This window comes from Pinus tabuliformis, chromosome 9 (assembly GCF_031772625.1).
Source record: "Pinus tabuliformis cultivar Carrire ecotype Pingquan chromosome 9, CPIR1, whole genome shotgun sequence".
Classification (NCBI taxonomy): Eukaryota; Viridiplantae; Streptophyta; class Pinopsida; order Pinales; family Pinaceae; genus Pinus; species Pinus tabuliformis.
Genome location: NC_142307.1, coordinates 515,209,729 through 515,221,960, shown reverse-complemented (window position 1 = coordinate 515,221,960; position 12,232 = coordinate 515,209,729). Strand labels below are relative to the sequence as shown.

Here is a 12,232-nt window from a genome sequence, read left to right as displayed (position 1 = left end):
GCAAGATGGATAATCAGTGAGGATGAGGATGGAAATTTGGATCACTGGGAGGCTGTAGCTGATAACCTAAATCTTTTTGAGGACTGTTTGAAATTGTCAGGAGAAAAAGTGAGGGAGGAAATACCCACTGTTGCTCAGTTTCAAATCAAAATTTGTTATTCAATTAAAGCAGAAAACAAAGAAATTCTAGACCACAATACAAAATCAAGCCTGTAGTGATTCCAAATCCTGTCTCATTACAATATTTTCTTAAGGAAATCACGAAAATGAACATTGAATATTTATGGAGTGGAAAATCCAGAATTTATCAATTTTAATTTTCTCTTTTGGGGCAATCTTCAAATTTGATAGCATATCACTTTTTCCACAAAAGGTGAAAATTAGAAAGTGACCATCCTAGTCAGTTGTTGGACAATTTAGACAGATTTGTGGCAGCACCAAGGACTCCTAAGATTTACTACATGCTAGTAGAGCTGTAAAATAAACATACTTGTAAAATGGCCTTGTATCCTAGTCTAGACCTTCATATAGCAAATGGGTCCCTCCAAAAATCATGACCACCATATTCTAGATTACGGAAATTGCTCTAATCTGGTTTATTAATGCTATTTTATGTAACTTTCTTTCAGCTGGGAGCACCATGTGCATAATGAACCAGGCATGATGCCTCATTTTAAAGGGAACTCTTGCATCCAAAATAGCTTGCATTCTTTAGTGTCATTTATGTTTGTCATCATTTAGTTTCATCATTGACGTCATCCCAACAATTCCCAAACATAGAATCTCCAACCCTACTGCAGATTGGAACAACACAAAAGTTTTGAAAACTCAACAATCCCCTTACTACTATATGCTATCACAAGACTTGACTCTGACTGAAGAAATTAATGAGTCTTTATGCCACCTAATGGTGTGAAGAAAACCATCCTTCAAAATCTTCTATTCTGCAACAAAAAATAAACCACAGAAAATTTAAATAAAAAAGAACCATCACCAACCTGAAAAAGAAGTGGTTGGTTCAAGTCCATAGAGAACGCTTTGAAAACCATTGGTAACTCCAATATTATCACATTGCATAAAAATTTCACCAAAGATATATGAGCTTAGAGAAAATTAGTAGCAATAAAATATAGAATGTCATGTATGATAATCATAACCTGAAGAAAATAGTTACTCGCACCAAAATTAGCCAGAAATTATTTTTTCCACAATTGCTTATATAATGTGTGGTGTGGTAGTTTCTCACCCGTATTGCATAGAAGTAACTAGAAATATGAGACATGTTATGCAAATTTATGAATTTATAACAATTTGTTTTAAAAAAGATATAAAGTTGTGCATGCATTTCTCTCAGTGAAGAAAGGCCTTCAAACAAACACAAAGAGGCAGTGGATAATTTCTAAAGAAAAAAAAAAGATAATGAACAAATCCATTCACAACAAAAGATGAAGATATAAACTAATAACAACTTATTCTATATAATGAAAATAATGGGGTTATAGAGGAAAAGAATGCAAATATTAAGTATAGTTCTTTTTTGCGGTTAGGAATTACTTTTTGGAAACCACTTTGCTCTTCTACTAATAGCTAGACAACCCTACTCAGATGAGATCTTTTCCAAGGCAGATCTCAAAACTCCTAGTGATTAGGATTTCAAGGAGGAGGTATCATATTTCCAACTCCTTTTTTGTGGAATCTACAAAGCAAGGAAGGAATGTGCACTCAAATCATGAGCACTTCGTGAGGAAGTTAGAAGAGTTCCTGGAAATAATGATCAAAACCCCCACTCTCCAAAGAAAAGCCCTTTTGGCTATAGAGAAAAGCTTAGCTGGAAAGTTAATGGGGCAATGGCCAAGTTACAAGGACCCTGATATCTAGATGATCGAGTATTGAATCCCTTTTATGAAGGGCTTGGTAATTGTGTTTCTTTACAAAAGACGATATGGATTTCTTATTTCAGATTAAGAAGAGCACATGGCCTGATCTTCAAAAGTAGTCCCTACTTCCTAAGCTCTCAAGGGCTACATTTGAATCATTGGATGTTGAAATTAATCATAGAAGAATCTCCCTATGACTAAGTTGGACAAAACACATAAACATCTAAAAGTTTCCGAAATGGGGATGCCTGGAAACATGAACCCCCAAAATGGGTATATATGGGCACAATATATTAAAAAAAACAAACACATAGATGTGTAGTTTTTACTAAATAACACATTGTCTTGCAAGAAAGTAAGAGTGATACACATGAATGACATTTTAGGAGACCTGTGTCTATGTTGACCCTCATAGATGATTAAATGATGCAAAATCCCGTAGCTTTGTAACCTTTATAGCTGCCCCAAATTTGTAGATCTTGCTGGAAGTAAGAGGATGGATAAACCTGAAGTTACTGGAGATTGTTTGAAGGAGGCGCAATACATAAACAAGTCCCTTTCATCTCGAGGGGATTTTATTGCAGCATCGGAACATACAAATCCACAAGCCATTTCAAAATAGAAAATTGATTCAATTGCTTCAGGTTCCATTAGGGGGAAAGGAAAAGCCTTTGATGTTTGGGCACATAAGTCCTGAACCAGATTCATATGAGGAGTCAATAAGCACCCTTAAAATTGTCGAATGGGTGTCCCTTTTTGAACTAGGTACTTCTCGCTTGAATAAAAAGAGTGGAGAACTTCGTGAACTTAAAAGACAGATGGACAGTTTGAAGAAGACATTGGCAAGGAAAGGAAGTTGTCAATATAATAAGCTTACCACAGACAAAAATGCAAGAAAAGTGCCTGGGAGTTTTGTCAATATTACGAACCAGAGAACTTAAAAAAAATGAATTTTTTAGTGAAGCTTGAGGTGCAGAACATGTTTTCCATCCTTCCTGGGCTCAACTTCACTCAAACCATCCATATTCATTATGCATGTTATCTCCATGAAAGAGAAGATTTAGTTGCATGCCTGGATGGGGATGATCTGATACTTCATGAAACAGTTTCCACTGTGGTTTCCTCCAATCTTGGTTCTCTGGGATTTTTCACTGCACATCATTTTATAGGTTTTCGAAGAGATTTGGAGTCCATTATTCATGGAAATATTACAACAGATGGAGTTTACGTAACACTCAAAATGCGACTAGGTAATGGGATATTCCACAATGGAAAAGCTATACCAGGAAACGTGTTTGATGTCCTTAATAAAGTTGGGGATGGTCGTGTTTCCAATCATTACCTTTGTAAGAATGAATGTTATGAGCACAACGACCTTATAACTAAAGTGCAAGTTGATGGAATCATAGTAGCCACCCCTACTAGAATCACAACCTATTCTACATTAGCTGGAAGCTCCATAGTGCGTCCTAATGTCCCACGCATTCTTTTTACTGCAATATGTTTCCACTCACTATCATTTCATCCTATGATAATTCCAAATTCAACTCAGCTTGAATCGAATATTTCTGGTGCTGCTCAAAGTAATTCATGGGTATTGTTTGAAGGTAAGAGATGGAAACAACTCTCAAGAGGCGACCTTATCCCTGTTTACATGAGCAAGCAACCTCTTCCAACTATAAATGAATGCGATCAAAGTAGTAAATGTTTTCAGGAAAGTCAGATTTGTGCTGCATATGATGATGATGATGATGTGCCCAGTCTTTCTAAACTGCACAGCGTTCCAGCACAAGCTGGGAGGCTATCTGCATGCGTATCAACTAATAGGACTAAAGAAAGCGATCAAACCTATATCAACTAAGCAAATTGCAAATACTTACAGCCAGGATGAACAAATTCTGTGTAAAAGTATTTTTCATTAACAGAAAAAGAGAGTATATTAAAAACACATGGCAAAAACTGTTTAAAAAAAGTGCACAGGTAATCAAAATTACAATCAGAAGTGGAAAAAACCTGTATTTTGCATGAACTCTCACTTCCAAAAGGGAAAAATCTGAACCAAAAACTTGTGCTGCTTTTGAAGATTTGTTCTTCTGAAAATCAGACAGAATCCTGTATGTAAATATCGTGCTTTTAAATTTGTAAATCTCAGTGCTTTTAAGGAATCGTTGGGTGCATTAATGAAAATAAATTTAACAGCTGAGAACTGCATATTTATTAATTCATTACATCTCATGCAGCCAACCCGAACTATCTCATGCACTGTCTCATGCAGCCAGCCCGAACTGTCTCATGACATCAGATTAGATTTTTAAGGAATCTTTGGGTGCATTAATGAAAATAAATTTAACAATGAGAACTGTATATTTATTAATTCATTACAGCCCGAACTGTCTCATGCAGCCAGCCCGAACTGTCTCATGACATCAGATTAGATATCAGATGGAGTGGTAATCAACACTTAGTTTACTAACTACTTTCACCTAGTTTACTAACTATTTTCGCCAAGTAGCTTATATTTACTGACAAAAATGCTTTCAAATAACTACTTTCACCTAGTTTACTAACTAGTTTCACCAGGTAGCTCATATTCACTGACAAGTTTTCAAATTTTAATAATATATGTATATTTTTTATATATGGAAAAAATTGTATTGGACCAAATTATAAGTAAAAGTTCAATATGCATGTAACGAAAAATCTATTTTTTATTGTTTATTTTTATGTTAAATAATATATTTAGTAATTATTAAAAGAAAAAAAATAGATTTTTCAATTTTTTTTATTTATGTTAAATAATAAATTTAGTGATTATTAAAAAAAAAGAAAAAAGATTTTTCCTTATTTCAAATAAGTAATTACTTCAAACACACAATTTAGTAATTATTAAAAAAATTAAAACTAGAGATTTTTTTTTAATACAAATAAAGAATTTAGGAATTTGTTAATTATTTTTTATCTCTATTTTTCTAGCAATATATACTTGTCTCGTATAAAACCTCATGCAATAAGTTTGGTAACACCCTTGAAATAGTATTTACTCTCGTTTATTAAATATTTTGTATTTCCACTTTTCAACTTCAGTGACAAAGAAATAATAAATTTAGTTAACAATGAGTAAAATCCATCAAAAGTGTTGCCTAAAGTCATAGTAATTTGATCTATTACAGATGATGAAACTATTAGTGAAATGAAAGATTTCAATATGTGACATAGTAATCAAGATAATTTATAAGAATTCTTACCTATAACTATTCATGTGATACATAACTTTGGTTCCATTACAAGAGATATTGAATAATTAGGCCATGTTCATTTTAGCAATGATATAAACAATAATGTTCATTTTAGCTTACCTATTCAATTAATTTGGCTATTATATCCACTATCGACCACTTGGGAAATATCACATTAGTTTAAAACTTGCTTACTCGGTCTTCACATAACCAAACAATGGGTCATCAATTAACACAATTACCTTTCCATCATCTACCTTATCCATCTGCCAGATCACTAAGCTGCTATCCCCCCAGGACACTTAATGCTCTATACATACTTACTATCTCGATACTCAACACCTAACATATAGACGAGCTTGTAGATTGAAGCCCTAATGTCTCAATACTCGATATCTTGAAAGGCCAATGGTCGGGCTATCAAGCGATCAGGCCCTCAGAAGAGGCTAAAGAGTGTCATTGATACTAATTACCTTTCCATCATCTACCTTATCCATCTGCCAGATCACTAAGCTGCTATCCCCCCAGGACACTTAATGCTCTATACATACTTACTATCTCGATACTCGACACCTAACATACAGAGGAGCTTGTAGATTGAAGCCCTAATGTCTCAATACTCGATATCTTGAAAGGCCAATGGTCGGGCTATCAAGCGATCAGGCCCTCAAAAGAGGCTAAAGAGTGTCATTGATACTGATTAGCTGATATATTAACATCCAAAAGCCCAACATCCATGTCATCGCTATATGGTTACCACCTATACATCACCTCGGTGCCTAATCAACCTTCCATTGCCATGTCAACATGCCACATCACTTACCACATTGGTATGTCATGTCATCTAGACCCACATTGGTGCCACATCATAATGAAACGTTAGCATGTCAAATCAACTGCCACACAATTGACTGTTGTATCCCCAGATCCACGTCCACTCACCACATCATTACTCTATTGATACCAAGGTTTCTTGTTGGTGACTAGTGTCCTACTTACTAATGTCTACTACCCAGTATTGTGCCATTTTGATAGGTTGATGTACCAACAACTAATACATTGCATTAGTGTTGGTTGACCTCAAGGTGTCCTTAACACAGTTAGCCCGAAATTTGACCTCTCGATGGACTATAGTCCCCAACCATCAAGTGAGAGTCCTTGAACCCTCTATCTCCATGAGCTAATGGATAATGTAGGGTGATATGCTAATATCGAGGACATGTTTGACGTGGAATCTAGGTTAGCTGGGGATTTTTGCACAATTAAGTGATGGGGAGCACTATTTTCCATCATTATAAACCATAGGTATATAGATGGTGTATGGGTGTTAATGTGAGGATAATTTTGCCCGACAAGGATGGCTTTGTTTGGGTCCTTGGACATCATCTAAGGAGAAACACCATTATCATGCTAGGGTCTAGTACGAGTGGTTTTTAAGGCTTAGTAATAATACAGACTATGCACATGGTAGAAAACCACCCTCCAATGCCTCTAAGGTGAATAGTTGGCCTAGTGGTACTCATGGAGACCATCTAAGGGATGGTTCTTAGGCCCTTGAACATTTTTCAAGGATGAAAACTAGTCCCTGAGGGCCTAAAAGAGGTGTAAGATAATGGTCATAGTCCATGTATAAGCTCCCAAGCCACTTCAATACAACACCTACAAAGTTGTGGAGTTGCCTCCTCAAGGGCAAAGGTCTTGATTGTGTGTATATCTTCCTTGAAAAGTAATTTCTCCATTCCCGTAAGGGAAGGGTCTGCAAATCAGTTAGATATGGCCAATATTCCTATGGAAACCAACCAAGGTACCTTTTCAAAAGGAGATCCTTGTGCTTTTCCTTTCTTTGGAAACGTTGGTACTCCCTTGATGGCCACTTTGAATATTCCTGGGTTGAATGTTGGACTACTCGTTTGGCTGTGGTCCACCCCAAATATTCCCAAAACTCTTGAAGCTTCTCAGATGAATGCTTTATTTCAGTGGCATCACATGGGTGCTAATTGTTCATCTTCTGTCCAAGAGAAATCTAGGATTCATTCTTCTCCTCCTTCTTGTAACAAGAAATCTAAAAAGAGGAGAAAGAGAAAGTCAAAGAAGAAGAATAATTCTATCCCTTCATCATCAACCTTGCAAGTCATGTTGGAGATGAGCCTTTAGCTGCAGCAAGTCATGCTAGGGGCACGAGTCTAGTCACTGTGAGTCATACTAGCAAAGATTCAGGATCCTCTGCAAGTCATGTTCAGGACTCTCCACAAACCACTACTAGTTAGGTTGGCGAAAGGGAGGTTGATAAGAAACCTGGACGTAGAAGTTTTAAACCTAAGTTCCCTTGTAAGATATGCAAGGGAGACCATCTTACTCATTTATGCCCTGGTATTCCAGAGATTCAAAGGATATGGTCCGAGTCTGAAAGTACTTCTACTCCTAGATCTGATATGGTTTCTCATTAATCCCACCAACCATTGGTTGATAATGTGGTTGAGCCAATGCAATCTCTGGCCGATTACACTCCTTTTTTGGGGGGTGAAGTGCCTAACAAAAGAGTCTGTTTGATCTCTAGTGCAGAGTCTTCTGATATAGCGGGCATTCCGACTGCTTCAAATGTTCGCCCTCCAAGTTCTAGGAGTGTCTCCTTTGATTGGGATAGTCTTGTCGAGCCTCGTCTTCCTTCCACTGCACCTTTCCAAATAAAAATTGCTACCCAAGTCTGGGAAACACGGTGTAAGGACCTGCGGTTCGGTTTCTCCCCGTCGGTGCGAAGTGTGAACTCTACGACTGAAATGTGGGAAGGGACATAAGTATAATGCGCATTAGAGGTGGAGCGATGGTTGGTTTATAGCGTGGGAGCGTTTGGCATAACCCACGAGCCAACTCACATGTTGGGGCGACTTGAACGAAGGATTGTTTGCCGACCAGCAATCGGATGGCAAGTTTGCGACGTGTAAGGGCATTTTGGCACGCGGTGGTCGAGTCGGCCTGGGCAGCGACTCGCCCAACCGCTCGTATAAATATGGCAAGGCATTGGAGCATTTGGCATTCATTCGAAGATGGACTTTCGAACATGAGCATTCGGTGATCAAGAAAAAAGTGCGAAGTAGTGGAGCAGGTCGCAAAAGAGGCGCGGGCATATATGCACCCGCTCTTGGGCAAGCACACACGATACGCACAGGGTTCGGTTATCGGGTGAGGGCGCGGGTAAGGAAGGCACCCGCCGTTCGGTGTGACACGGGATGTCTCGGGTAGGTCGCCCGCCCGTCGTGGAAGAAGAACGTGGAGTTCTCGGGTGACTCGGGTAAGTCGCCCGCCGTCGTGCAACAGGAAACGTTGGGTGACTCGGGTGAGGTCGCCCGCCCGTCGTGCAGCGTAAACGAGGTTCGGTCGACGAGTACGGTTGGCAGCTTGCGTGAAGGCGCGCCGCCCAGCTCGAGCAAGGAACTCGGTTGGCACACGGAGGTGTTGCCTATTTGTAAAATTGGCTAAGTATGAAACTTGGTGTTTCCCAAGTATACTTGTAAAGCCTCGTAAACATTGTAGAGTTGAATAATATATTGTATTCGGGCAGACTCATTGTTCAGGGAGTTGCCCCTCCCTTTACACTGTGCAATTGTGTTCTTCATGTATAATTGCTGATGATAATGAATGTGTATGGGTGTTCATTGGCATAAAGGAAACATAATAGTACTTGGTTGCGAAAAACAAACTAAGTACTAATGGTTAGGCGTAGTCCATGAACATAAGTATTGGTGAAAAGAAAGTGTTCGGAGGCGCCGCACCTCACCAAGTACGGCTGAAAGAGTACTGTAGGCCTGGGGGCGTGACACGCGGGGTTCCCATGTTGCTCGCACCGTGTTGGGGATGGCGCACGCCCCTTGATACTTGCACGATGGGCGAGCCACTGACGGAAGGCGTGCGGCGACCCTTGTTGCGTGCCCGGATGAAAGAGGTGACCATGTGGAGCCGACCCATGGGCGCGACGGTGCACACGAAGGGACGCGGCGGTTCGTTGGAATGGGGCGTATCGAGGTTATGTGGCAGGTCAGCCGGGCATGCATGCTGATGGAGCCGACCCTTGTTATCCTCGAGAGACACGGCCCTTGGGCGAAAGGATGCGTATAAGTAAGGAGGATGGCGTTCGACGAAGGGACATCAAACTCAGACTTCCACATCGCAGAACAAGTGCGAAGGAAGGAGTTGGGCGAAAACGGAAGGAAGAGAAGGACACGGGTAAGAGGGCTGCACCGGCGGGCGGATTACAGAGGGCGGGTCGGGCTTGGTAGCGCGGACAGGCAGAGCGGGGCGGGTTACCATCCGAGCAGGCAGGCCGCACTGCATGCGGGCCATGCGCCCTCACTATGGACCGCACCGACGGGCAGAGTTTGGGCGCCGCGGAAGGGAAAGTCGGGCGGACAGGTTCGCAGTTCACGTGTGGAGTTGTGTCGTGAAGGCCGCGGGCCAGTGCAGCACGACCACATGACACGACAGGTTGAAAGAATAATTGAAGAAGATAAATTTATGGTAAGTTATTTTCGCTGCATTGTTAAGAAACACTTATTGGAAAATTGACCGAGTGTTGAAGTAGGCGTAGACCGTGTACATCGAGCCTGCAACCTCACATCAAGAAAACTTGGTGTACATCGAGCCTGCAACCTCGCATCAAGAAAAAGGCTCGGTTGGTCAAGAGAATGAAGGTTTCTTCATTGGTAAAGGATCTCGCTAAGGAACAAAGGTTGGAGTCTCTTCTAGAGCTAGTCCACCATGGACTATCAAAAGTTGAAAGAAGGACAGAGTGCCGGGGAATGAAGCGCCGAAGATACAAAGTGCAGAGAGGAGGAAGGACTCGACTTGTGCTTGGGGGATATTATTGTCAAGGGTCTAGGGCTTCGCAATGACCAACAAGAAGCTTATGAAAGGGTTTTCCTCTCTGAGAGAGAGAGAGTTTTTTCCCTGGCAGATAGCCAACATCCTGTGTTCTTGTTCTTATGTTTTTGGCACCAGTTTGATGAAGGTAAATGCACATGCATTAATAAGAAGAGAAGAAGATTAAGATAACACGATAAATTGCAAAAGAGCTTCACAAGTTGTTATCAAGTCTAGAAGAATCCCGCTATACCCCATTGCCCCAGATTGTTCATCGCGGTATCGGAGCTAAGGTGACACATCAAGGAAAGGGAATCTCAAGAACATCCGCAAGGTTGAAGCGTCAAGCCAAGAAGTCTCAATCACATCAAGGACAAGAAGGTCTACCATCTATCATTCATCATGGAAGACTACAAAGCAAGAAGAAACGCCTTGTATCAAGGCACCTACAAGAAGAGCCACTTTCCACGAAGGAGCAATGACATGACAAACCAGGGGGGAAGTGATCGATGGCCGGTACCCTGCCAAGAAGAAGTTCAAACAAAGACTTCATGACATCGAAGGAAAGAAGGAGATCAAGCGGCAAAAGGACCACGAAGAAGACGTTGTTGATGAATGGACAAGTCCCTAGCTAAGAGGGAGTTCTAACAAGTTCCCAACTACAAAGGAGCTTGGTCAAGTTCCTTGTCAGAGGAAACTTGGGCATGTCTTCCCCAATCAAGGGGAAGAGATAGACACAACATTCTTGTCTTCACTTGGAAAGAAATAACGGAGGATTGGGCAATCATTTGGCATCTGATGCTCTTTGAGGATGTGTAGGGCACCCAAGACAAGAGTAGGCAAGAGGAGCGATATTCTTTGAGGGCTGGGAACCCAAGACAAGAATTGTCCTGGAAGGTCATACTCAGGAACACCTGGGTGGGCATGTACCTTAGAGACAATGAACAAGTGTTTATAAGCCATTGGCCTCGCCAGCATTGTGCTTTGATCTTATGAGAGATAAAGCTGTTAGTCAAGGCCTTGCTTCTCAGATGAATGCTTTATTTCAATGGCATCACATGGGTGCTAATTGTTCATCTTCTTTCCAAGAGAAATCTAGGATTCATTCTTCTCCTCCTTCTTGTAACAAGAATCTAAAAAGAGGAGAAAGAGAAAGTCAAAGAAGAAGAATAATTCTATCCCTTCATCATCAACCTTTGCAAGTCATGTTGGAGATGAGCCTTTAGCTGCAGCAAGTCATGCTAGGGGCATGAGTCTAGTCACTGTGAGTCATACTAGCAAAGAGTCAGGATCCTCTGCAAGTCATGTTCAGACTCTCCACAAACCACTACTAGTTAGGTTGGCGGAAGGGAGGTTGATAAGAAACCTGACGTAGAAGTTTTTAAACCTAAGTTCCCTTGTAAGATATGCAAGGAGACCATCTTACTCATTTATGCCCTGTATTTCCAGAGATTCAAAGGATATGGTCCGAGTCTGAAAGTACTTCTACTCCTAGATCTGATATGGTTTCTCATTAATCCCACCAACCATTGGTTGATAATGTGGTTAGCCAATACAATCTCTGGCCGATTACACTCCTTTTTTGGGGGGTGAAGTGCTAACAAAAGAGTCTGTTTGATCTCTAGTGCAGAGTCTTCTGATATAGCGGGCATTCCGACTGCTTCAAATGTTCCCCCCTCCAAGTTCTAAGAGTGTCTCCTTTGATTGGGATAGTCTTGTCGAGCCTCGTCTTCCTTCCACTGCACCTTTCCAAATAAAGGTCAGGGTTAATTCCACACAAATATCTATCGATGTATGGTGGATGAAGGATCCTTTGCAAGTATTATATCCTCTTTGACTTGAAATACATACGAGCTTGTAGATTGAAGCCCTAATTTCTCATACCCGATATCTTGAAAGGCCAATGGTTGAGCTATCAAGCCACTGGGCCCTTAGGAAGAGGCTAGAGAGTGTCATTGATACTAATTAGTTGATATCTTAACATCCAAACGCCCAACATCCACGTCGTCACTATATGGTTACCACCTATACAACACCCCATCGGTGCCAAGTCAACCTTCCATTGCCATGTCAACATGCCATATCACTTGTTACATTGGTATGCCATGTCATCTAGACCCACATTGGTGCCACATCATAATGAGACGTTAGCATGTCAATCAACTACCACACAATTGACATGCGATATCCCCGGGTCCACATCCACTCATCACATCATTACTCTATCGTTATCAAGGTTTCTTGTTGGTGACTAATGTCCTACTT

The 12,232-nt window shown here is 40.7% G+C and overlaps 1 pseudogene; it reads left to right on the top strand.

Annotated features, from left to right (window-relative positions):
• The first annotated feature begins 2,823 nt into the window (after positions 1 to 2,823).
• On the top strand, positions 2,824 to 3,738 carry LOC149149466 (NAD kinase 2, chloroplastic pseudogene; annotated as a pseudogene).
• The last annotated feature ends 8,494 nt before the right edge of the window (positions 3,739 to 12,232 follow it).